This window comes from Alligator mississippiensis, chromosome 3, assembly GCF_030867095.1.
Source record: "Alligator mississippiensis isolate rAllMis1 chromosome 3, rAllMis1, whole genome shotgun sequence".
NCBI classification, from domain to species: domain Eukaryota; kingdom Metazoa; phylum Chordata; order Crocodylia; family Alligatoridae; genus Alligator; species Alligator mississippiensis.
In genome coordinates this window covers 227,959,434-227,981,940 of record NC_081826.1, presented here as the reverse complement: position 1 = coordinate 227,981,940, position 22,507 = coordinate 227,959,434, and the positions used below count along the sequence as shown (strand labels likewise).

At 41.8% G+C, this 22,507-nt stretch overlaps 1 non-coding gene across 2 annotated transcripts in view; it reads right to left on the bottom strand.

Annotated features, from left to right (window-relative positions):
• Window positions 1-10,107, bottom strand: part of LOC102565124 (uncharacterized) — a 28,444-nt gene extending 18,337 nt beyond the window's left edge. For both annotated transcript variants that reach the window (XR_009461059.1, XR_009461058.1), the window contains exons 1-2: window positions 9,870-10,107; window positions 8,352-8,412 (exon numbers count right to left, since the gene is read on the bottom strand). This is a non-coding gene — a transcript (uncharacterized LOC102565124). The remainder of the gene's footprint in view (window positions 1-8,351; window positions 8,413-9,869) is intronic.
• Between the last annotated feature and the right edge of the window lie 12,400 nt (window positions 10,108-22,507).

The window sequence follows — 22,507 nt, the reverse complement described above, 5'->3', positions numbered from 1 at the left end:
TGCCACTTGGTTTTTTTAAAATACCTTGCTTATTTTACTTGAGCATAACACTAGCATCCTGATCAAGCAAATATAATAGTCCTGATTACTAAAATATGCATCTAATTTTGCACACAAAATTACAAGTGAGCTCAAATACAAAGGACTAGCCACCTGATCTGCAAGCACAATAAGACAGTTAGATGACTAAATATTAATATAAGAATGTGCAGTTAGGGGCAACTGCTTAAAAATGACAAAATTAGCCAAATGAATTGCCAGCATAAGTAAAGCGTCTCAGTTGGCAGCCTTCTTGCTTCAGGACCAAAAGGATACATGCTTAAATTCAGAAATATCCTCATACCCAGTGCAGATGACCTAAGGTGTTAATAAAGAGGGTGAGAGTGGCATTGTCATTTCCTTCCCTTGGTGGAATATACAGAAGGAGGAAATCTTTCAAATGCATCCCAAAATGCATATGCCTGTCCTTATTAAAAGATGAAAGTATTCTACAATAATGGTTGAAATATTACAATTAAAAGTGGACTTACTACAGTAATTTGGATCACTGTTTGTAAAATACCATTGCTTTTTTATTTTCCAAAAATAAAAGCTGAGGGAGGGATGGAGTGCGAGTTCACGTGACTCACATAGGGATAAAGGTAACTAGGAGATTTATCAAGATTGCTTAGGGCAGTAGTTCTCAGCCTTTTTGGACTCAAGGCACCCCTCATTGGAATGGAAGCCCCCCTCCATAGCTTCTGTTGATTGAGTGGCACCCAATTTCAAAAGTAATTTATATATTACAATGCTTATACCCTTGTAGACGGGCTGGGCAGTGGTGGTGGGGGACTGATCAGGCAGGAACAAGCCTTAGCCTGCTTTTATCCATCTAGGCTTATCATCCACTTTCTCTTCTGACACCTCATTTATCTCCTCACACCTCCAGCACTCTTCAAAGGATTTGGTGGCATCCCGGTTGAGAATCACTGGCTTAGGCAGAGACAAGGTGCACTGCTTCTATAGGCAGACAAGGTTCTTTGGGTGAATCTGCAGAAACTTCCTTAACCTGACGAAGGGTTTTTGAACCCAAAAGCTTGCTTAATAATTGTTTTCCAACTATTTAAATTGGTCTAATAAAAGATCAGATTCACCCAAAGAACCTTGTCTACCTATGTCCTTAAACCAACACAGCTACAGCCTACAGCCCTGCTTCTATAGAAACTCTCTCCTAAAAAACCCAGGCTAATTGCTTATGGGATGCTCTCTGTGTCCCTTTGGCCTATCCAACAGTACTTTTATAAATAAAAACATTAAAAATAACCTAATTATCCTGACCAGTGCTCTTTATCTCAGTGCAGTTGGCTGCAACATTTGTTGCCATGTGCAACCCTGTGATAACACTTGAAAACTGGTCTTGCCACGTTTACCTGCACACTAACTGCATTATCAATATCTATCATTATTATAGTACTTATCACTTACCTCAAACATAAAGAGATCACATTAATCCAAGGAGTTTGTTGTTATGGATGTGTTTTGTTTGGTATAAAATAGTATACATTTTTCAGTGAATCCAGTTAACTGGAAAGAAAACTGTAATTGCCTAGCAAGCACTGACTCTTGGTTTTGGTTGTTGTTGGCTTTATTTTACATTAAATGACAACTTAAATATAAAATAATTTATCAATAATACCACACATCTAAAACTTCTACAGAATTCCAAGTGGCATCAGTAATACAGCATTTACCCACCTTCACACCTCTCTGGCTGGAGAATTTATCCCGGGATTGATGTCAACATAAATCAAAAAAGATTTGTTCCGTTCTAATTTAATCTTTGAGTGGCTGTCTGACAGGATAAAAATGAGCAACATATCCTTCTAAATATCATAATATTAAGAACATAAGAGTTAATTTAAATAAATAGTAGTGTACATATTAAGAGAAAGCTCCTAACAACTTCAATATGAAAAACCCAATACCGTTCTGCTTTTTCTTCTCAAGTATTTCCACAATATAGGCTATATGACTATTTAGGAAAGAGTTTTAAAAAAGTTACTTCCAAATAATTTTTTCCTGAAGCATAAAAATTTCAAATTTTATAAATGTATTCATTTTTATATAAAGTGTAGTGTTTACAGAAGGAAACATCAACAGGCCTCAAAGACACATCTACACAGGGACTCATTCAGTAGCACTACGGTGAATCTGCCAACCCAGCAGCTGAGCCTGCATTTTGCATAAGACCCAAAAAACGATTTATTTAATATTATTCCATTTTAAACATTTGAAGAAAAAGCTTTTGCACTTCTCCAACTGTCCTCCACACCCAGTAAGGTGTAGCAGACAGAAGCATAACACATCTTTGTACTAAATTCAAAATGCAAAAATGTAAAAGTGTATTTTTATTTCAATACTTGGTCTCAGTCAATAATATTGCCTACCTGTGTACATTATTCTCATTAAGTCAATCTGGGGATATTAAGTATAAGCTCTCTCTTTTGTCTCATTACCCAGAATTTAGCACAGGATAGCTGAACTACAATGGAATGAATTTTCAATGGACTGCTTAGTATTTCAGCACTCTACTCTCCCATAGCAAAAGGTTATGATTTCACATGTAATATTATAAACCATGTAAGAGCTCTTATTTCTTATTTTTAATATTGCAGCCTGTGTGCACAAGGTTCACTGAATATTTGTCTGATGAAAACTATTCAAACCTCCACTTCAGAAGGTCTATACTAAGCAGTTCAGATGCTTATCAACTAACCTGCTATGGCAGTAATCAGAAAAATGTGTTTTTCTGCTGCATTTGAAAAAGTTAATTGAATTACTGAGATTTTGTTTATTTGGGAGATTAGACAAAAAATTGTTAACTCTCCTTAAGTCTTCTGTAATCAAGTGCATTAGATTAAACAGTTACAAGTAACTTTCTTATATCTATAATATAAAAAACACATTTAAAAACACACATGCAGACATATAGTTAAGCTGCTATAATCTCATAACCAATCTTTCGTTTAACCCCTGTAAACTATATTCTGCCATTGGCTATATCTGTACAACACCACAACTTCATCATTTGATAGTACTTAGATAAGTGGTCTGACCTACCATAGGGAGATCTCAGTTCCAGCCCCAGGCTCAGTACTCAACAAGCTCCAACCAGTACTAGGGCTTATATTCTCCTTAGGTTCCTACTTTACCATGCATGAAACCTTAGTTATCCCTAGCCTATAAGGATCTACTATTAACCTGGATTCATTGCCTATTCCTAGTCCTCCTTCCTCTTATATAGAGATAATATATATTGATATATCTATCTATCTAATCTATAGAGACAGATAGAGAGAGAGATAGATAATGTTCCCAGCCTGAATTTTGTCTGAAATTAAATAATTGATGTTAGGCTCTTTCAGTTTGGGGGTAAAAAGAGCACTGTTTCTGGCTCTAGTCAGCTGAGATGTCAGCTGAGGTGCAAAGTGCTGTACCTAGGGAGGAAAAATGTCCAGCATACCTACTGCCTAGGAAATGACCTGATGGGTGGCACGGAAGTGGAAAGGGATCTTGGAGTCCTAGTGGACTCCAAGATGAACATGAGTTGGTAGTGTGACAAAGCCATCAGAAAAGCTAATGGCACTTTATCATGCATCAGCAGATGCATGATGAATAGATCCAAAGAGGTGATACTTCCCCTCTATCGGGCGCTGGTCAGACCGCAGTTGAAGTACTGCGTGCAATTCTGGGCACCGCACTTCAAGAGGGATGCGGATAACCTGGAGAGGGTCCAGAGAAGGTCCACTCATATGGTTAAGGGCCTGCAGGCCAAGCCCTACGAGGAGAGACTAGAGAACCTGGACCTTTTTAGCCTCCGCAAGAGAAGGTTGAGAGGAGACCTTGTAGCTGCCTGTAAGTTCATCACGGGGGCACAGAAGGGAATTGGTGAGGTTTTATTCACCAAGGCGCCCCCGGGGGTTACAAGAAATAATGGCCACAAGCTAGCAGAGCGCAGATTTAGACTGGACATTAGGAAGAACTTCTTCACAGTTCGAGTGGCCAAGGTCTGGAATGGGTTCCCAAGGGAGGTGGTGCTCTCCCCTACCCTGGGGGTCTTCAAGAGGAGGTTGGATATGCATCTAGCTGGGGTCATCTAGACCCAGCACTCTTTCCTGCCTATGCAGGGGGTCGGACTCGATGATCTATTGAGGTCCCTTCCAACCCTAACATCTATGAATCTATCTATCTATCTAGAGAGAGAAATAGGTCTGAAATATAGAAGGACATCTGTATCAGTACAAGCCTGGACAAATGGTTTGCACAGACTACAGGAATCCTGTAAGCAGCTGTCCCAACTAAACTTTAAAAAGTTAAACTTAAATGTACAAAATCTTTACAGGGACTAATAAATGTGTAGAGACTAAAAGTAGTTTGTTTTTTATAGGTTAAATCAAGTCAATTTTGTATGAAAAGCTTAATCTCCTGCACTTCTTCACCCAACTTGAATGATGTTATTATCCATTCTTTAATGAGCTTCCAGAAAGAAATGGGATGGTCCTTTAACAGAAGTACCTCCCCTCTACTGTTTTCTTCTCTAACAGATCATCACCCCATTGTCCTTTTTCTAAACAAGAACATAAAATGCATTGTGTATGAATTGCACTATAAGAGTACTAGAACAAGCTCACATCAGAAAAGGACAGCTTGTTAGAAAAGCTCAGCTTGAACTGATCTGATTCCTGGGACTTTTATTCTGGGTTAATGTAAATGCACTATACCCCATCCCACATAACAGCAGTAATGATTTAAAATAAAACTACCATACTATAAAATGATATCTTGAAATTAATGGCCTGTCCTGGAACATAATATCTTTATTTTCTCAACGCCCCCACCACTACATGGATCAAATTTAAATTCTTAAAAACCTATTCATACTTTGACACACACATCAAAACTCTTCTTGGAGTTACTGGGAACTGTCCATGTAAACCCACGTCTCATATTCCCTAGTACCTGATTCTGCAGTCTCTTTGCAACTGAACTCCTGTTTAAAGATGACCTGCAAAGTGAACAAAACGGGGGTGGAGAGAAAAGCAAACTTTTGCACTTTCCTGCTTCTTTGTGATATGGACAAAAAGCTTGTTCAGATTTATTTTTCCTTTTTTTTTTTTTCCACATTTCCTGGTTTTGCCAGGGGTCTTCTTGAAGGCTTGAAGGATCCAGAAAGGAGAGTGGGAGCCTTCCTATTCCTTAACGGAAAGGTCAGGACATTGAATCTTTGACAAAGCCTTTTTTTTTTCTTTTCTTTTCTTTCAACTGCTGGGCATACGTGTTAAATACATTTTGACAAAAAAAAGATTTACTTTTTATTAAAATCTGAATTAAAACTGCTTCCTTTCTTAGCATGCAGGAAACTCAATTATCTATTCTGTTGTAATCTCAACTGTCTAGAGAGCCTGCCAGGAAAAAAATTAACATTATAATTTGGGGAAATGTCTAAGTAAAGAAGAAGAAAACTGCAGCACCTCAGGACTTTCTAGATCATAAGAGTAAAAAATAGCTCTGTCTTCCATCATAGGTCACATTTTAAATGGATGAAACTTACATAAGCTAAGGACTGATCCCTTATAGTTTCAAATTACGTGGTGTGATATAATATGCCTTAAAAATCCATGCGTTAAAACTTCAGAGAAGTTGTGTGTATATTTTAGTGTCTTTGATACTTTTTAAATTGTTACTGGTGGTAACATTGTACACTGGGGGCAAAATGTCCTGAGCCCGTTACCTAAAGAATTGTTAAGTACAATTCTGGAAGAAAAAACCCCAAAACAGCTGTATAAAGCAAAACAAATATTGAAAACTGAGACCCAAATGTGTTTCAAGTTATACATACTGTAAAACAGCTTTAATAAAAAGGCACGTACAGGAACATCTAAAGATAAGGCTTCAATGGACTTACACCAAGGATAAATTTGTACTATTTAACAAATCTGCTAGTCACTCTTCTAATTTTATTGTAGTCTTAACCATATGTATTCACTTGTCCAAAAAGTAAACAGTTAAAAAAAAAAAAAAAACCCAATTCAGCTCACAAAGTCAAACACCAAAATTCCTACTGACTTCAGCAGAAGTAGGACAGAACCTTGGGTTACGCTAAAAAAAAAGTCAAAATAATTCACACTGTGTAGAAGAACTTTGCTTTGTTCGACACTAAAATAGATAATTCTCTATTTGGCTTGTAAAAAGGAACTGTCCTGTATATTAGAACTCAAAAATAAAACTGGAATAAATGACTATACAAGAACTCTCTCAATGGCAACTATGTCCACTACTGTAAAGAAAGAAGTATGCCAAGGGTCCGGTTTCATTTCATTCAGTGGTACTGTGCCAAAAACAAACAAAAAAAAAAAAAAGAGAGAGAAAGAGAAGTAAATTCTGCCAAGACTTGTACCTCATGAAACCTTGCACAGCATGTAAAGCCAGAACAGGATCTGGTCTGTCTTTGGCTGAAATGCTGATGGAAGACTCACAAAAAAGTTGTGGAACTAGGTTTTACACAACAAATAAAAAACTTTCCAAGAGCAACCAACTGAGATTTCCATTCATGCTATACTGCAGAGTTAACAATGGAAATACTTAACAGATAGGGCAATTATGTTTTATTTTCTACATTTGGATAGTTCCATCTTTTATTTTATGCTCTGGCATGCAAATTGGCTTTACAGAACTAATTCCACTGGACTACTACAGAAATCTTGCTTGATTTATGGAACCAACTGCTGACAAAAATCAATGGCCATTTTATGCCTAAAAAACCAAGTATCTTCTTTTGTTCCATGCCTACTCAATTCTACCTCATATATACCAGCCTGCCTATCATCATATTTCTATTTATCCTGCCAAAACATATGTAGATTGCTTCCCATGGCAGGGGCTGGTTGGTCTGAAATGATGGTCCAATTACAAACATCACTGTAGCATGAATTGGGTATTTATTAACATGACTTTTATTCATTGTAAGCATCTCAATTTCAATTCTCTACCCTAATTTATTCATGTATATAAAGGTGAGTAATACATTTCACTAAAACCACATTCCAGAAAGTATATTTGTATGAGTTTTTTGAAGACACAAATGATAAAAGATTCAGGTGACAAATAAAAGTCATTTTTTTTTTTTAAATGCAACTGTCTCTGATTTACTTCTCCCTGTGTAAAAATACACCATAATTTCTGCTAATTAACAAAATCCCAACTTTTTACAAATAGTGTACTTAGGAGCTTCCCACTTGTGACCAACTGTTGTGTTAGTGTCTACCCCCTGTAATTCTATTTCAGACAATGGGACTTAACCAGATGTACATTAGCACAGTATTTTGCCCTCTAAATATTAAAAAACCCTGTTTTTAGAAGCCTGATGATAACAGAATTTATTTAACAGTCAAGGTAGGCCAATGGTATGCCAGTGCACGCAGTCTCAATTTTTCTGAATAATGACCGTATTTTAATATGGACACAAAACATCACATTTTACTGTCTGCCTTGGCAGACCCTTCTAAAAAAAGTATACAAACCTGAAGAGTCCTTTCCTCAATGACTCACTTACCAACTGTTTAAGGCCACTGACCATCTAAACTGGGTGGGTCTGTCAGGGGATGCCATATTTATATTAGGAATTTACCATATTTGACCTCTACAATTAGTAATATATCCACAATAAGAATTCACAGTATAACTAATGGATAAAATATCACAAAAACTATCACAAGAAAACTGAAAAGACCTAATAATGATTATAGTGTTGTTTGGTCATTTCATTCAATTAACAGCATTATGAGATCAGCTTGGCTGAAGCCTGAGTTCTCTTTTATCTGGAACAAACTCCTCCCACAAGAAGAGGCTGTCCTGCTACAAACTTATCCTATATTAAGCAAATTAGTTTTGAATCTTATATCTTGCCCTTACAGAATAATATTAAGTAACTATTTCACTTGCTAAATGGAGACTCACTTATTTCCTTTCTTGTGATCGAGCTGTTGCTTTGTCTTAAGGGCATTCTTGCCCATGTGTGTTATGATGTGCATTATAAAAAAACATACTATACACTTTCTCCTGTTCTGATTGAATAAAACTTACTGCACAAAGAAAGATTGCCGGTTTCTATTCAAAATGCCTGAAAATGAGAGATCCAACTCACAAAGGCTTTCAGAGTGCATTAATCACTGTATGGCAAATCCCCAGAATCTCAAAGGAAGTCTTTTAAGGTCATATTCATGTGTGTGTCTGAGGGAGGGGGAAAGGAAGGTTAATATTTATATTTTATACCATGAGAAATTTCTGACTCTGCTAGAACAACTAATTCTTACCATTTTTAGACTGTTAAGTCTTGAGACCGCAGTTTCGCTCAAGTAGCACAAGAAGAACAATCTGCAAATGATTAAGAGAAAGAGAAAAAATATGAAAAAAATCCTATTACCACAACTGTCGCAAAATTCAAAAGGCTTTTTGCCAGCATAATAGTGATGAGCCAAATATAGGTTTCAGCGGTTAAGATCAAAGGAATGCAAATTATTCTAGGCACATATCATGCTTCTCTGCACTTCAGTGGTCTGTAGGCTTAAATATAGGACAAAGGAATCCCTGGTACCTAGATTTGCAAAGCCCTGTGCTATTCTTAGTACTCTGCACATCTTTCAAGTGCAACATACCCAATGATTAGCCCACTTTAAAATCATACAAGGACACAAACAGATTATTTTATCCCGACTGGAAACACTGTCTATTGTTCCCAAGATACACTATCAACTGGATTATATGCAACCAAGACAGCAAATACAAGTGTCACACTTTCACAATTCAATGGCCCAGAGAGTGTGTATTTTTGGAAATGGCACTGCATTACATAACCTTTCATCTTAAATACACACCTAACCTCAAACAGGAAAATAATGAAGACTATGTAAAGTTACACCATTTTAGCAAAATGATACATTAAATTACCGAGATACAACCCCCTTGAATGATTACATTCACTGCACGCCTCCTTTAGCAGTGCTCATCAGTGAGAATCTGGCAGCTCTGAAATTAAGTTTGACTTATACATTTATAGCAACTGTATGCATTAAATGTAAATAGATAGGAGGCATCAATTTAAACACACATGTACAACATGTACTGGACAGAAGATTGCAAGTTCATGCAACATGCAGCTCTCTAGCCACTCATCTGCTTGAGAACAATAAAGGCATTTCATCAAAGACACTTTTTCTGTTTTTTAACAAGGAACCACACAAAAAAAGTTAATCTGCTGCACATGCAAAAAATGCAGAAGAAGCTGTTGCAAGAAGAATGACTGCTTTCTAAAAATAAACCCCAGCAGCCTGAGAGGAATCTAGTGACAGGGCGGAGAAGAGAGGGAGATTTGTTTTACGAGGAGGTGGGGGGGCCGGGGCTGGGGGGGGGGGAAGGAGAGAAAAACCCAATCCCAGAGCTGTGCATGCAGGCAAGAACAGCAAAGTGCATTCCCTTCAAAAATGCATTGTTGGCTTTCTGGCTGCAGGGGGGGGGAAGAAAAATCACAGCCTCAGACGCCCTCTACATAATATAATCTCTCCCCCCCCCCTTTTTTTTTTTTAAACTTGGGCATCAAAACCCCCAGTTTAACCCCCCGCCTCAAAGCAGAAAGACAAAAGAGTTCAAGAGACACAAGGCTGCACCCTTCCCATCTCCTTGGAGAGAGCCTGCTGGAAATGTGGAGCCAGGAGGCAAGTGAATCTGCTGCAGCAGAGTCCAGCTGAGGGCAAGAGAGAAATGGAAAGACACAAAAGAAAGAGAGAGACAGAGAAGGCAGCACAAATCTGTGGCTTGGCGTTGCAGATACTTACAGACAAAAGCCCTCGCTCCCTGCTCACTTTCTGTCCTTTCTACATGATCTGAAACACAAATGTGGATTAAAAAAAAAAAGGCAGCATGCTGGGGGGCGGGGGGGGGGGGAGATTTATAGCTGGGGGGGGCGGAGAGGTGGGGAGGGGGAAAGGGGGGAGAATGACTGCGCCTCTTCCAAAGTGCAGCCTTGGAGAAAGAAGGAGGGGAAAAAAGGGGGGGGGGCGGCTGGGGGAAAGTCTCTGCCTCTCTCCTAGGCTGGGGTTTGGTTGCCACAGTGCTGGTTATATTGAACAATGAGCTAATTCTGATGGTGGCTGGCTAGCAGCCAGCTCCCCCCCTCCTTACACACACACACACACACACACACACACTCACGCGCGCGCACTCCCCCTCCCTTCTTTGCTGCTGCAGAGCCAGACTGCTTAGTCTGCAATAATCTGCAGCTCAGCCCCCTCCCCCCGCTGTCTGGGCAGCCAGAGAACCGCCGACCAATGGGCGGGCACAGGCAGGGCCGGGGGTGCGGTCCCCCCTCCCCCCACTACTGCTGCCGCTGCCCAGCTGCATGTGCCCGGCGCGGCGCGGGGCGGGGGCGCGGGGCGGAGCGCGCCCATTGGCCCGCGCGCCCGCCGCTCAGCCCGCGCGCCTCGCTCGGCAGCGCCGCTGCGCTCCAGACAAAGAGCGCGGTGCGGCGCTGGGGGCTGCCAGGCGGAGCGTGGCCAAGGCGCTGCACAGCCGCGGCGCCGTGCCAGCCAGCGCGCGGGCGGGCGGGGGGAGCCGCATACTGTAATAATAAACCTGCCGCGGCAGCGGCAAAGGGCATCTGAGGAGAAGGGGAGGGAGACGGGAAGCCGCCGCCGCTCTGCCTCTTGTGTGCCTGTCTGAGGAGAGCCGAGAAAATGGTGCGCGGGGGGGAGGCGAGCACGGGGACACAAACGTCTGGTACAGCGGGACGGCACGCGCGCGGCTCACGGGCGGACACAACCCGGACAAACCCACCCACCGGCTGGACAGGAGCCGCTACCCATACACACACACCGGCCTGACAGGCGCCCTTCATACCCCCCCTCCCCCCCAGTCCACAGGCACACAGCACAGCAAGAAACTTGCACGTGAGCCAGACAGTGCCCTGCACACAGACACACACAGCCTAGAGACACACAACCCAGCAAGAAACACAAGCCAGCCAGTCACCTACACAGACACAAAGCAGGGAAAGAACCAGAGACACAACCCAACAAGAAACCCACACACAAGCCAGATAGTGACAGACATGCACACACACACAAAACCCAGAGATACACAACACAATGCCCCCCCCCATGCACACACACACGCAGCCCAGATGTACACAACCCAGTGAGGAACCTCCTATACACAAGCCAGACAATGACCCACACACCCCCCCACCAAAAAGAACTAGACATACACACACACAGAGTCCAAAAAGAACTACACACACACAAGTAGCCTCTGGACAAATAACAAAAGCCAGAAACCCACACACCAGCCAGATGTTGCTGCCCACCCCCCCTGCCCAAATACACACAACCTAGTGGAGCCACTCATATGATTAGAGGCCTGAAGAGCACACCATACAAGGAAAGGTTGACAGATACAGGACTGTTCAGCCTAGAAAAGAAAAGACTTTGGGGGGATTTGGTGGCAGCTTACAAATATATCAGGAATGAGTATTGGGGCTAGGAGAACAACCAAAGTACCACAGGGGGAAACCAGGTACAACAGTCATAAATTCCTAAAAGAAGGTTTCAGACTGAATATAAGGAAAAACTTCTTTACGGTTTGTGTGACCAGACTCCGAAATAGACTCCCAGCGGGGGTGGTGTAGGCACCTACCCTGGAGATCTTCAAAAGGGGACTGGACGCACACCTTGCTGGGGTTATTTGACCTCAGCACTCTTTCTTGCCCAGAGTGGGGGAGCTGGACCCAATGATCTCACAAGGTCCCTTCCAGCCCTAAACTTCTGTGAATCTGAACCCACACACAAGCCAGAGAAGCTAGGGACAGACATTCAAAAAGCCCAAGCCTGATGATCTGATTCAGTCTATGAAGGTTAGTTTAACCAGCAGAGACTGAACCAATTTGCAAGCAGATAGACATTCACTTTTGAATCAGGAAATGCAGACACATGCCTGAAGTGGCCCAGGCTAGAAGCCTGGGGATGCTAGAGCAGCCCTCCCTTCCTTTCTACAGTGCTGAGCTAAGGGAGGGTGGGGCCAGGTCCAGGCAGGACACTATGATTAGGGAGGGGTTTAAACCCCCACCCTGGCCTGCACAGTTCCCAAATAAGGTGTGGCAGGTGGGGAGGAAGGAAGCAGCCCTCAACAGGAGTGTTGCCAGACCCCAGCACCTGGCCCCCAGGCCCTGGCTAGCACTCAGAGGCAAAGGGTAAGGGGGGAGGACTGCTTGTGTAGACTGCATACATCTGTTGATGATAGTGAGCTTTTCAATCTCCCTCTCCCTGCTTCTTCACACTGTCTGCAGCACCCCAGGTCATTTCTCACACCTCTATCTCCACATTGACATCAAGCCACCAGACAGCAGGGAGCTTATCAGAACACAAAGCTTATCAGCCCATCAAGAAAACAAAGCCTCTCATTAGTTCAAGCTCTTTTTACATAGCTTTTCGCAAAGCATTTTTGAGGAAGAAGGGAGGGATGTTACTAGCTGACTTGCTGATTAGCTCCCAAAAGCTCTAAGCGGACATTTTGAAACTGGTTTATGTGTACTGAACTTATGTTCTGTTACAGGTTTAAACCAATTTCTGATCACTTAAACTGGTTTATGTGTAACTTCTGTTCCTAGCCACAGTGTCTCACCAACACACACACAGCCTAGAAAGAACCAGACACAATCAGCCCAAACACACAATCCAGCAAGGAACCTACACCAACCAGACAGTAACACACACAGACACACACACACACACACAGCCCGGAGAGAAACCCACACACAAATCAGGCAGTGACCCATATATACACAAAATCCAGAAAGAACTAGACAAACACAAAATCCAGAGACACACAACTCAGTGAGAAACCCACAGACAAGCCAGACAATGACTCACATACAGCCCAGAAAGAACCAGACACACACAGCCCTAGAGAGAGACCTGGATCCAAATATAAGCCAGAGGAAAACCAACACAAAGGCACTCAGACCACAGAAAGACCCAGCTAGGTACATAAACCAGAGAAAGACACACACACACACACACACACACACACACACACATACACACACACACACACACAAGCCAGAGAAAGGAGATAGGCCAGAGAGAAACAGAGCCTAGAACGACACATGCAAAGCTTAGCAAGAAACACCAGGGCAGAACCACATGTGCAACCCACAGACTCAGAGCCCTGCAGCCCAAAACAATGCAGAGACAGTCCAGTGATACACATGCAGACCTGCCCATGCAAGCAAAGGGACACCATGACAAGAGAGACAGAAGTGCACGGCGGAACACCACACTGTGACTGGGAAACAAAACATAGTGCAATTGATGAGGGACACTTTAAAAAAAAACAGCAGGAATAGGGCAAGGCCAGCTCTCCCTTCTCTGCTAACAGCAGAGGGGAGTTCCTTCTCCATCCCTGGCTTTGGTAAGCAGCATTCCTCACAGGTTCTTCTATTCAGATGGTGCAGATAGGCATTCCCCCTCCTATTTCAAGCTCCTTAAACCACTGGAGAAAGTAACACAGACCGGAAGAATAGGTGGACCAGAAATGAGTTCAGACACAACACAGCAACTTCAGAGCTGTAGAATAATGCTTATATACAGGAAAAAACAGACCACAGTAGCACACAGACACAACATTGCAAACAAGTGGAAACAGTGACAGAAAGGCAGAGCACAGGGCCAAAGATACAACATATATATGCACAGAGGCACAGCATACTGACAAGACGCAATACACACCATGTTCTGTGCTTGTACAGTGCCTAACATGGTGGGGTCCAGCTATGACAGAGAATGGCATACAACACAGGGGTGCAAAACACAACAAAAAGTCATACAGTCCCCACAAGATACAAGGAGAACAGAGATATGTAAGTACAGCATATTGATACAGGGACAGTACACAGTGACACTAAGAACAGTGATATGCAAAGTCATACTACAAAAGAATAAAGTCTGATTCCCTGTTGCTCTCCAGTATGCATCATCATTTACACCAATGCACAGCTGGTGTTTAAAATGTAAGCAAATCATATGATAGCATTTTGCACTCATGTTGACTAGTGTAAATGAATATACAGTTCAGGACAACATAATCTGTCTAGAATTTAGACCTCAGAAAGTTACTATAATTGCACAAAATAAAGTAAAATTGTTTTTCAAATCCAGCTTAAGTAAAAAGAGACAGTACAAAAACATTAAATACATACACACTGCAATACAAGATAGTGGAAAGCGGCACATGGAAACAGACACAGCAATGCAAATGAGTGGAAACACCATGATACACAAATACAGAGAATGAGGGCACAAATATACCATGGTTTGGAAAAGAACTTAAAGGTCTAGTCTAAACCTCTACACAGATGTAGGATTTGCTATTGTTAAACCATCCCATACAAATACTTATCTAGCCTTGTCTTGAAAGCCTCTAATAAAAGAGATTCTACAACTCCCCTAGGCATTTTGTTCTCTCATCAGCAGCAATCACTCGCAGTTGAGGATGACTGCTTTCATGATTGTCTTATATCTGCAGGTCTTGAAGATGGCTGACAAGGCCTATCTGGGATCAACAGTCTCTGTTGCAGCTCAGGCACTTGTATCCGTGCGGGGTAGATGGCTCTGGGTTCTTGGTTCGGTCTGTGACACACTGTTTCTGCCTCTCCTGTTTTTCCACCTCCTGTTGTTAAAAATTTCAAAGTGCTAAGGTCCTTGCAGCAGACTCTTCCTCCATTTGGGACAATCCTGGGCAATAGTCTCTAACAAGTTGATATCTATGTTGCATTTTTTCAAGCTGGCTTTGAGGATGTCCTTGAAGCACTTCCTCTGCCCTCCTCTTGCGCGTATGCCTTGACTGAGCTGGAAAAATGAACTTGCTTCGGGAGTCTGGAGTAGGACATTCTAATGATGTAGCCAGCCCAGCAAAATTGATGTTGGATGATCATCACCTCAGTGCTTGTGGTGTTTGCTTGTGAGAGGTCACTAAAGTTGGTGTGTCTGTCTACTAACTGGATTTGAAAGATCTTCCATAGACAGTGTTGATGGTACTTCTCCAGCAACTTGAGGCGTCTCCTGTACCTTGTCCACGTCTCAGCTCCATACAGCAAGGTGATGATCATGACTGCTTGATAAATCATGAGCTTGGTTTCAGATCTGATGTTGCGATCTTCAAACACCTGTGTCCTTGGGCGTCCGAAGGCTGCACTTCCACATTTGAGGGAATGTTGGATTTCTTTGTTGATGTCAGCCTTCTGTAAGAGGTGGCTTCTGAGCTATAGGAAATACTCAATGTCCTCCAGAGTCTCACTGTGAATCTGAATGACTGAAGCTGGGGTCTGGTCATTTGTTCCCCTGCCCTACTGTTCTTACAGTTAGGAAGCTTGTCTGAATCCGTTTTGCTGTGGTTTAAACTCAGTGTTTTGTGCTGCCTGCTGTGGCAAGGGAAAATAATGCTTTTCTATCTTAGTTGTGGAAGCCTTTCAAATATGTCCAAACTGCCCCATTAATCTTTTCTCCATATGAAACATGTCTAGTTACTTCAATCTTTCCTCAGTGAACTTGCTTTCTAACCCCTTTATCATTTGTGTTGTTTGCCTCTGGTCATCTCTCATTCCTACATCTTGCTTAAATGCAATGCCCAAAACTGCACACAATATTCCAGCTGAAGCCTAGCCAATATCAAGCAGAGAGGTATTACCTTCTATATCTTGTATACAGATAGATGCAGCAGAGTGGCCAGACACATAATGACAATGCCAACACATACACTTTATGTCTTATGTCTACAGTGCCTGGCACAATGCAAACTGCATTTTAGTTTACACTGCTGTAGGTGGCTGAGAGAAGCAAGGTCTTGCTCTCAACTTCTTAGCATTTTCCTGTTTGCCTATTTCTCACCAATTCCAAAATTTCAGGGAATCTTCTAGGCATCAATGGGCAAAACTAACAATTTTGATGAAGGGTGGAAAACACAGGACACACAGTGCCGCTAGTGTTTGATTAGCAAACCCAGCCGCTTCTGCTACTTCTGCAATTGTCTATTGATCAAAAATGTGTTGATGGCTCCTTCCATCTTAACATAGCCTCCATTTCAGTTGTCCTTCTTTCCAGTTGATTCAGTGTTGATACCCTGAGGTTATCTGCCTGATTGAAAGAAAATAAAGAAGAATGGTACAACTAAAAGGTCAAAGCAGAGGTTTGGCATGGGGTATAAATTGGACTGCAGGGAAGGCACAGGAGCAACCAGGGAGGGAGAATGAGGGAGACTGAGGTCTCCAGTATGATGGGAAAGGGACAGGTAAAAGCAGGGGACAAGCTCCTGGTATGGGAAGAAGAGAAAATGGGGTAAAATGGCAGGAGAAGAGTGGCAGACCTGAGACATGCAAAGGAGGAGACATGGGGAAAAGAAGGTCTGGGAGCACACAGAGAATGAAGAAATATGGTATAGGAAGGGGTATAATGGGGACAACACAGAGCCTCTGGCATGAGGGAGGGTGTGGGTTTGTGAATGTAATAACTCCCTGAAATAGAAAGGGGTGGCCCATGGGAGCTGGTGGAATGGAGAATGTCTGCAATGTGCTCTGCTTAAAGAAGCAACAAAATGTGTAACTCTAGATCAGGTATCTGCAGCCAGCAAGTCCCTTTGGTGCAGCCCATAACCCAGGACTACCCCTTTGAAATGGTTCTTCAGACTTTGACAACCCCTGCTCTAGATAAAGCAATTGAAAACACTTTGAATTAAATCTTTACAACAAGGCCTTATATGGCCCTCCTTATTACAGTATTTACACACATGGACACATCCTTAAAGGTGCAATGGAACAACACAGAAAAATGCAACACATATGTACAAAGACAGACATACACATTATAATGACAGATTCACTCTTTGATTTTCAGATTCTTCTGCCTCTTGTATTATTTTCAATCTTTATTTTTACTCATTATATAAGAAATTACTTGAAAAGGGAAGGTTTTTTCTTTTTTTTTCCAGTTGCCAAAAATGAATGTATTGCTCTATTTAAAAATTTCAGCAGATTTTAATGGCAGTAAATGGAACTGTGCTTGAGATGTGTGTGTGTACACACACACACACACACACACACACACATATTAGACTGAACTAATTATATTACCATAAACAGTGTTTTATGTTCTTATGGCAACTGAAATGAAGTTAGAAGGGAAGATTATTCACTAATTAAGTTATTTTGAGAAGACAAAAAGTCTGCCTGAAGACAATTAGTCTCCATTTTAAATTTCATCTTCCATTTTTTTCTTGGTTTTTTTTTACTTCTAAATCTACAGATTTATTCATTCATGTATTTATTTACCACTAAATAAAATGATCTGTGCATAAATAACTTACAGAATTGTGTTACCTGTCAGTCTTCCTATTAAGAAGGGTTATGTGTAAATACACAAAATTTAATTTGCTCCAGCCAGGTAATAGTTTAAAAAGGCAACAAACTACCCACAAAGTCAGCAAATGAGTTCTTCAGAATCAAGGGAACCAGGGAATATAAACTAATCATTGGTCAACCTATTTTGTATCCTGTTCTAATAATGGCCTATACTTGATACATCAAAGGAAGATGTTAAACCTATGCATCTGACTGTACAACACTGTAACAGAGACATTTTTGCTGACCAGCTGGAAATTAGCTTACTGGATAGGCAGAAGAGGGAGGCTCAATAGCACTTGTAATATTATGCCGCCTAGTCTAAAGGCAGTTGCTATTCTTATTCTGACTTGAATACAAAGATTAAAATGGTATTACGCAGAGTTTGAATGCATTATGAGATATATGTTCTATGACGGAAACTATGTATGCAAAATAAAGTCCCAGCCTGCTCACATAATTCAACGTAAAAACTCTTGTTGACATTAGTAGGGTAGAAATGGCATGGAAAGTTAAATGTTGTGCTTTAAAAATTGACCTTGAGTAACCTAAAAGCCACTGTGAAATTTGAACTTTCAAGCACAGGATCCAAAATATTGCATGAGGTTATCTAAATCATAACTGCATTAGATTAAGGGAGGAAGAGTACAAGTTGGACTAAAGGCTGAACCAGAGACTTTTTTACAGTAAAGACCAGGTTCTGCACCAGAAAAAGCAAGTGCAATTCCATTGGCTTCAACAGAGTGGTTCCTGCTAATGTTAGTAGCATATTTGGCTGTACAAGAGCATGGCCTGCCCCGCACAGCATGGGCCCACAAATAAATTAATGCAAGATGAATAAGGGTTGAGATTTGCAGCATATGATCTGCTCTTCACTAACTGCCCCTATGCATGTGTTTACCCTATAATGGAAGGAAGTTAATCTGTAGCAATTTATCCCCCTTTCACTGAATTACATTTCATTTACTGCAGAGTAAAAGCATGCACATGGGCAATTATTGTGGTATGATATGGTGTGACTTTTGTGGGACAGCTGGAAATTAGCTTACTGCATAGGCAAAAGAATGGAGCTTGATAGCACTTGTAATATTATGCCAACTAGTGCCATCAGACTTGCATTTTTAGGAGGTTTTTAAAAAAATACTTTGAAAACAAGCTTCTGGAGTGAAAAGGAGAGTCTTAAGCCTTGATACTACAAACACAGATGCACCTTAGCCTTAACCTCTAGCTTTCATCAGACTGTCTACATGCTTAAAGTTAACTACATGCTTAGAGAGAAGTAATTATCTGTGCTAGTCTGCACCTTTACCGTGCCTTCTATATGCTTAGAAGTGAAATGTTGGTTTCATTAGAAACACTGAGAATGCTGTCATTGATTTTAATGAACCAGGATTTCACACCATGTGCAGGATCAAGGCCTTATTTTGGTATGTGGGACAAGCTATGAAATGTGATGTATGTCAAAAACTGATGTTGTCATCACTGTACTAGGGTGCTACACACAGTAAAATGCAGTTTCAGCACCTGCCAGTCATCTTCAGTGTTAGGATATCAGCAAGGATATTTTTGAACAAAGCCAGAATCCCTTCCTTCTCCTCAAATCATACATTTAAAGTTTTCGTATATTTTGGGCTAGCTGAAGTCTTACTTGTTTAGACCCAATTTGTAGAAAAGCAAAGTCAAAGGCATTCTGACAGAATGCAGAGTATGTGGCAATGACCCTGACTCATTTACTAATCTTGTTTTGGTGGTGGTTATTATTAAAAAATAATTAGTATTAGTGGATATTAACAGTTTGCCTGCACCTTCTAACCAAAACCTGAGGACGTCCTTTTTAAAAATTGCTCAATTTGGATATGTATGAGAATATATAAAATGATAACTATTAATCACAGTGTAAATAAAAACAATGGTGTGCTATACACAGGCACCATGGGTCCTTTACACATGCAGGGAACCTGCTCCAACACACTGGAAATCTAGCATGTTGGAGTGTGGAAATTAATGCACTCCAGCAGATTCTAGCATCACATGTATCAGCATCCCCATGCTGAAAAATGGCTCGTTCAACAAGCTTTAGTTCAAAGCATCCTGTCGACATTTTTTCAGCCTAGGGACACTGATACACATGATGATCGAGTGGTTTTAATTAGCACAGCTCGCTAATTAAAGCACCCCCTCCTCCGGGATGTCCCATAAATACTTGTTTATAAATGGGAAATCAAAAACCATGAGACTGCTACCCTTCTACGTCATGATTTCTCTCTATACTTGCCACCCTTCTACATCATGATTTCTCTCTCCCATTTCAAAATACAGTTGGCATCAATCAAATATTTTTTTCTTAGAAGTCCAAAGACAATAATATAACATGTCTTTTAAAGTTATTTTAGAAAAATACATAGCTCAAGAATTCAACATTTTTCTTCTTAGCAGGTAGTCAGACAAAACAGGAAATCTAAGAATTGTCATAATGGATGAAACTAGTGGCCCTCTAGTCCAGTATCTTTTATTAACAGTACCTAGGACAAGAGGAATATCCATGGGATAGTCATAGTATTCAGAAGATAATGCAAACTTCCACGTAACCCCCAGTAGTCAGAGGTTGATAGGCATGCCAGTTTATTACTAGTATTACCCTGGACTTTCTTGTTATCTATATACATTAAAATCCTTTTTTGAACTCTGCATATTATAGTTTCATAGTTGGTAGGGTTGGAAGGAACCTGAGCAGATCATCAAGTCCAACCCCCTGCCATCAAACAACCCCAGCTAGGTGATTATCTAGCCTCCCTTTGAAGACCCCAGAGCAGGAGCAAGCAGCACTTCCCTTGGAAGTTGGTTCCAGATCCTGGCTGCCCTGACAGTGAAGTAGTGCCTCCTGATGTCCAGCCTGAACCTACTCTGAGTCAACTTATGGCCATTATTCCTAGTTACTCCTGGTAGTGCTCGGGGGAACAGGGTCTCTCCCATTGCCTGCTGATCTCCCTTGGTAAGTTTAGAGACGGCCATCAGATCCCCTCTCAGCCTTCTCTTGTGAAGGCTGAACAGGTTCAGGTCCCATAGCCTCTCCTCATAGGGCCTGCCCTGCTGCCCCCTAATCATGCGAGTGGCCCTCCTCTGTACTCTCTCGAAGCTATCCACATCCCTCCTGAAGTGCGGCGCCCAGAACTGGATGCAGTACTCCAACTGCGGCCTGACCAATGTCACATAGAGGGGGAGGATCACCTCCTTGGACCTACTCGTGATGCATCTGTGGATGCACGACAAGATGCGGTTAGCCCTACTGACCGTGTCCTCGCATTGGCGGCCCATGTTCATCTTGGAATCAATAATGACTCCAAGATCCTTTTCTGCCTCTGTGCTGACAAGAAGGGAGTTCCCCAGCCTGTAGGTATGCTGCTGGTTCTTCCTCCCCAGGTGCAGCACCTTACACTTGTCAGTATTGAATCCCATCCTATTCTCATCCACCCACGCTTGTAACCTGTCCAGGTCTAGCTGTAGCCTCTCCCTCCCTTCTAACATGCCCACTTCTCCAGATGCGAACTTGAACAAGGTGCTTTTCACCCCTTTGTCCAAGTCACTGATGAAGATGTTGAACAGTCTTAGTGGTATTTTATGGCAGTGGATTCTATTGTCTTTTATCCACTGATAGCCTTTTATCCATTTTGAATTTGCCACTTTTTAGTTTCTTTAAATATCCCCTTGGCTTCATACTATAAGACATGATAAACAGAAATTCTTGATCAATCTTTTCAATACAATTCACTAATTTGTAAGGTTTTGCTATGTGCCTCATTATTTGTCTTTTTGGCAATATAAATGTGAAAAAGATAAATGTTTTTACCAGGGGCAGATCCAAGACTTGGCAAAGAAGGGTGCAGGAGACGCAGGCCGGGCTGCATAGGTAGCTACACCCACCCACTACTCCTAGTCTCTCTCCCACCTACTGGTGTGGGCAGACCAGGCAGGGGGAGCCTTCTGGAACTTTTTTGAAGCCCCAAAATCAGGTAACAATCCCTGCCCCTGCGATCACAGTTAGGTCCCCTCTTCATCCCTTCCCTCCCTCCTGCTACTGTTTTCCTCTCTATCCCAGGGATGGGGGAATTTTCAGAGAAACTTCTGCCCACTCTAGCCAGGTTGTTCAGGGGCTGGGCTCAGTTGGGAATGCAACAGGACAGCAGTAGTGACAATGGGTGAGGAGTGAGTTCTCCCACATTCCCCAGTCCCCCCAAAGCAGGGTTGGTGAGAGGGAACACCCCATCACCACTGTTGTTGCTGCTGTCACTGCCCCAGCTGAGACCAGGCTCCATGCAGCCTAACTGGATCAGGCAGGAGTGGCTGTGAAGCTTCTGCCGCCCCACAACACAGCAAGGAAAGCAGCAGCAGAAGAGGGTGGAGAGAGAGGGAGATGGACAGGAAGGGATATACCTCTGAGCATGGAGGGGAAGTGAGGGGATATAGTCACCTGCTGTAGGGACTTTAAAAAAATGTCCCCAGAGGCTCCTGTGACATGGTCCAGGCTGAAAGGGAAATACACTCATGTCACCACACCCGCTCTGGATCCACCTCTGCTTTGCATTTGCCCTTCATAGTTATTCGTAACATCCATCTCTGACCCCTGATTCAAAATTCATAATTCTGAGGTCTCATTTTTAATATTTGTGCCTAAAACTGAACATAGCAGATTAGAAAGATGTGTTAATTATTATTGTATATTGTGATGCTGTCTTTAAACAACACATGAATGAGGTAAATACTTCAGAAATCCTCTCCAGTTCTCTGCCTAAGTGTTAGCTCTTTGTTGTTTATTATACTCTGAAGAGAAAACTGAAAAAAGGGTAAAGGAATCATTTTATGGACTATTCAATTAGTATGTTCTTTTGGTTCATGCATACATGATTAATGCATTGGAGAGAACACGTAGGTGAAGAGAGCAAATAAATGGGTGAGGAACATTTGTATCAATAGTGGAACAGAGGGTGATCTGAGAATGGCAGCGACATACATCTCTAAAGCAGAAAGTTATGT